Raw genomic sequence first — 5,681 nt, 5'->3', positions numbered from 1 at the left:
ATGAAATGCATGAAATTTCTAAGTTACCCAAGCCTAGTCGAGTGTTTTTCTTGCTTATAGTAGCCCACATTTTATTCCATCTCAAATTTCTACTCCACATTTTATACCTTTTTCAATTAGTCTCCCTTTTGGTGTTTTCATGAAAAGTCACCTAGCAAAAGATGTTTATATAACATCTGACTTTCATAACCCTCCATAAATCATCAAAGAACAACCATCTCATGCATGGGTCAAATTTCTAACATGAACCCTAGCTTGAAATATGGGTAAAAATGGATAGAGCATGTTACGAGGGTTTCAAAAATACGTAAAACATTAAAAACAGGGCTAGAGAACACTTACTATTGAGCTTGAAATGTTGAAAAACCCTAGCTATGGAGACTCTTTCAAATTCGATAGCATGGAGAAGAAAATGAGTGAATTTTTTCTTTATTTTCCCTTTTATTTCATTAATTAACTAAATGACCAAAATGCCCTTCCTTACTAACCTTTCCAAATTTTCCATGCATAGCCATTTTTGTGCAAAAACTTAGAAATTAGGAAATTTACTCTTTAAGGACCTCTAATTAATGCTCCAAAGCAATTTCATACAAATTGCTTTTAGAACCCAAGTTTTTCTATTTATTGAATTTGTTCTTTAATTTCCAATTAGACACCTTACACATAAAATTTCTTCATGAAACTTTAACAGATGCATATTTTCATATCTTGAAAAACATAATGATCATGAAATAATTATTTAATGTCGGATTTGTGGTCCCAAAACCACTATTCTGACTAGGCCCTATTTCGAGATGTTATATCAACTCCTAGAATACAGGGTTTGAGCAACTTTGCATTAATGAGGGATCTACAGGTTGCAATTCTATTGGAGAGTGAATCTACAAGCTAATGGGTGTTTTTTGACATATTGCAAGTTGATTGGCCTAAAGATACCCATGCCTTTCTAAACTTATTGGGCATGATTCATTTGATGCGTATAAATTACACCTTGTAATTGTGCAAAATTTGAAGAAGTTTTTGTTTGGGTAAGTTTCTTTTGCTTTTAATTCAACGTGTTATATTATTTCTTTACTATATTGACTTTTTCTTGTTCTCATCATATTGTTTTGGTTACTATTGTTGTTTTAAGTTAAGAGTTTTTGTCATTATTTTATTTTATTTTGTTTTGTTATTGTTGTTGTTGTTTTATAGTTTTAGTTTTCTTTTAGTATAATGGCTGGTAAAGGGAAGGAGAAAGGAAATGGTCAAATAAATAAGAAGAAGAATATGACAACCCTCAATTTTATGGAGTTTGACAGTATGATAAAAGGTAATTCATGAGAGTGCATAATAGAGATGGAAAAGATGATGAATATGCTAAGTCCTAGGTGTAACACCACTAACCTATATCTGTCGTCGGAACAAGGTTACAGAGTATTACCAAAGTTTATAGAACAAATACAATTTGTAACAGCCTGTTTTTAGTCAAATTTGAATAGTGGTATCGGAACCATAAATTCGAGATTAAAATATTTATTTTATTATTATTTTGAGGTCAGTATGATAATATGATTGTGTGAAAATTTTGTTAAGAAATTTTATCGTTTGAATGGTTAATTTGATAAAAAGGACTAAATAACGTAAAGTGCAAAAGTGATGTTCTAGTATGTAATTGCCTAATTTTGGGCCTAGTCGAAACAGTGGTTTCGGGACCATGAATCTGACTTAGAAAAACTTATTTTTATTACATTTTTATTACATTTTCATGGTCTACAATTTTCATGGTCTACAGTGATTTTGTGAAAATTTCGTTCGAATATTTTGACGTTTCGGCACTTAATTTAGCAAAAAGGACTAAATTGTAAAAAATGTAAAAGTTGAGTTCTACATGCTAAAGGTGTCTAATTGCTGTGAAATTTTAAATTGAAAGTCCTTAGATGGTAATTAGACCATTTTACTTTAAGTTGGACAAAAATAGACATGAGGTAAGAGAATTTTAGTGTTTTGAGAAAATGGCATTTTGGTCATTTAGTAATTAAATGAATTAAAAACCAAAAATCAAGCCAAAATTTAGTCCATCTTCTTCATGCTTGGCCGAAACTTGCAAGGAAGACAAAGCTAAGGTTTTTCCACTTTTCAAGCTTGATTGTAAGTCCGTTCTTGCCCCGTTTTTAATGCTCTTTACATTTTTGAAGTCGTTATCACTCGATCTATCTATTTGTACCATTAATTTCAGAGATGATTGAGATCTAGGGTTTGAACCATGTTAGATATTTGTGTATTTTGATGTCTAATGGTAGATTATGCAAGTTTAATGTTAGATAAACAACTTTTGCTATGTGATTTTTGATGAAAATGTCAAAATGACCAATTTGTAAAAAAATTCAAAATGTTTATAAAAGTGTGATTAAATGGAAAATGTAGGCTGTTATAAGCATGAAAGAGCTTCGACTAGGCTTCGGTCTTGATGAAATTGAATAGATTTCATTTTATGAGCCTAGGGACCAAAACATAAATATGTCAAAGTTTAGGGAAAAATGTAATTTTGCCATAATGTAAGTTTTGGACTGAATTGAGTAATGTAATTAATAACTGAGTTAAATTTGCTATTATAGATCAAGAGAAACGAGGTTTGGACCTAGATCGGGGAAAATAAAGTATTTGACGATTTAGTCCATTTCCTACTATTTTTGTTTCGAGGTAAGTTCGTATGTAAATAATACATTGTTATTTATGCTTTAATTGCTTTAATATTGTATGAATTGTGATTTTCTCTTGAGCATGATCGACAAAGTTCGATAAGTAAGAAATCCTGGTTGAACCTTAAGAATAGATAGGATACAAATGTCATGATATTAGGGTTATTTGAGATTACGTGTAAGACCATATTTGGGATATGACATCGATATGAGGATTTGTGTAAGACCATGGCTGGGCTATTGGCATCGATACGAGATCCTATGTAAGACCATATCTGGGATATGGCATTGGTATGGTACTATGTGTGCGAGAGTCCTGAGTATCATTTAGTATTCCAAATGGTTCAACGAGAATGCCAAAGTTGTGAAAGATTATGGTATGTTGTAAATTGGTGTAGGTATGTACATAAAACTCATGCTTAATGAGCTTGATATGTGATGAATCCCTCGGTAAGGTTGTGATTGAGTAAGTTTCATTATGAGATTTATAATAACATTTATGTTAATTTACTTCAAGCTAATTGTATGTTAAATGTAGGTTTATATTGCTTACTATTTGCATGAGAACTTACTAAGCTTTATAGCTTACTCCCCTTTCTTTTCCCTTGTCTTATAATGCCACCAATCCAACTCGGGAATCGGAGATTGTTGAAAATCCAGCTACACTTCAACTTAATATTTCGTGTACCAATGATTTCAATATTTTGAGTTATGCCATGTATAGGGACTTGGTCATTTTGTTATGTGTCATAATTGATTTGGCCAAATGTGTTGGTTTATGTTGGTTGATAATTCATCTTGTAAATGGCCATTGAAATTGGCTAATATTGATTTAAGTATATGTGCAGATGATGATGTCTTTCATGGATGTGGGAAATTGCTTGATTTGAGTTGAGATATATGTGATGTTTGTGTATGATCAATGATAGCATGTGAATGAGGTATTGATGCCTTGGTTGTGGCTGATTTGGTTGAATGTATATACTTGGAATGGTGCTATGTTTTTCTGTGTAGGTTTGTGCATGATAGGGTGACAAAATGGCTTGGTAAATAGCCTTGTTTTTGTGCACACGGGTAGACACACAGGCATGTGTCTAGGCCATGTGTAACACACGGCTTGCCCTATGGGCGTGTGTTCTGGCCGTGTGTCCCCTTAATTGTTGCAAAACAGAATGCTTAAAATTGAGCTCACGAACAAAGACACGGGCGTGTGCCCTGGCCGTGTGAAGTCTACACCTATTTTATGAAAAATTATAAAAATTAAATCGACCACACGGCCTAAGCACACGGGTTTGTGCCTTGACCATGTGACTTTAATTTATTCTTGGATGAGAAATAGAGAGTTACACGGGTTAGGGACACGAGCGTGTGGCCCTTAAAACATGAAGAATTTTTTAAGTGTTGTAAAATTTTTTAAAGTTCTCGATTTAGTCTCGAACCACTTCCAATGTATGTTTTGGGCCTCGTAGGCTTGTTTTAGGGACAATATGAATGTAAATCAAAAGTTTTAAATTGGGATGGAAATTCACGTATTCATTTTATATGTTTGCCTATGTTTATGTCTGGTAATGCCTCGTACCCTGTTTCAGCAATGAATACGGGTAAAGAGTGTTACATTTAGTGGTATTAGAGCTACGGTTTAGTCGATTCTCAAACTAATGTAGTGTGTGTAAAAGTCTAGCTATACATGCCATAAATGAACTGTGATAGTGTGATGGCTCCTGACAATTTTAAATTGTATTTTCATATAGTAAATGGATCCCAATAGAGCTAAGGTTGATGAAGTTGAAAGTAATGTGCAGGCTCCCACTTAAAAGGATGCACCATCAGATAGTAGACCTCTAACGATTAGTTAGGGAGAATGGGGTAGGGAAGCCTTTCTCTATATGATGAATGAGTGGTATACGGAATTGTTTTGAACAAATCCAAATGCCCAACCTTCTCTAGCCCCACCTATTCCTCGACCGGTTCCTGTAGCTCTATAAGGTATGGAATTTGTAAGAATGAATATTCTCCTAGTTGATAAGATCCGAAAACATAGGGCTAAAGATTTCACAGCTAATGTGGGCGATGATCCCGAAAGAGCCAAGTTTTGGCTCGAAAACCCCATCAGGGTATTTGATGAGTTGTCCTACACAACAGATGAGTGTTTAAAGTGTGCCATCTCATTTCTGAGAGATTTTACATATCACTGGTGGAATACACTAGTATCGCTGGTACTAAGAGAGAGGGTTACATGGGAATTCTCTTAAGAGGAGTTTCGAAAGAAATATATTAGTCAGCAGTTCATCGATCAGAAACGTAAGGAATTTCTTGAGCTGAAACAGGGTCATATGATAGTGATAGAGTACGAGTGAGAATTTGTCAGACTTAGTAAATATGCTTGAGAGTGTGTTTCCACCGAGGCTATCATGTGCAAGAAATTTGAGGATGGATTGAATGTGGATATTCATGTGTTAGCTGGGATTTTAGAGCTGCATAGTATTGATCAAACGGGCTTGTAAGGCCGAAGAGTTGAACAAAGAGAAGAGGAAGGCTGATCTTAAAGCTAGAGATCCGAGGAAGAGACAGATGAGTAAGTCATTTCCATCTCAGTCAAAGAAATCTAAAAAAATGTATTCCCGTTCAAATGTTTCAGCAGGATATTCAGATAGAGATCGTGGGAAGCAATACTTGGGTTTTAAATCACAAGCCACTTCAATGGCAAGTGTGGGTAATGTAAGGTCTAATAGACCTGATTGTTAGCATTGTGGCAGACGTCATCCTGGTGAGTGTAGAATGAATGACCGGGCTTGTTTCAAGTGTAGTTCTCAAGAGCATTTTATCTGAGATTGCCCTGAAATGGTTGAGAAAGAAAATTTTCAGAGTGCGAGGCCGAGTAATACTGCTAATAGGGGTAGGCCACCGAGAAATACCAGGAATAGAGCTAGTAGTAAAGGTGTGACGAAAGATACAGTTGTGAGATCTAAAGCTTGAGCACCTACTAGAGCCTGTGCCATC

The sequence above is a fragment of the Gossypium hirsutum genome, chromosome A10 (assembly GCF_007990345.1).
Source record: "Gossypium hirsutum isolate 1008001.06 chromosome A10, Gossypium_hirsutum_v2.1, whole genome shotgun sequence".
NCBI classification, from domain to species: Eukaryota; Viridiplantae; Streptophyta; class Magnoliopsida; order Malvales; family Malvaceae; genus Gossypium; species Gossypium hirsutum.
This window is presented reverse-complemented; position numbering follows the sequence as displayed.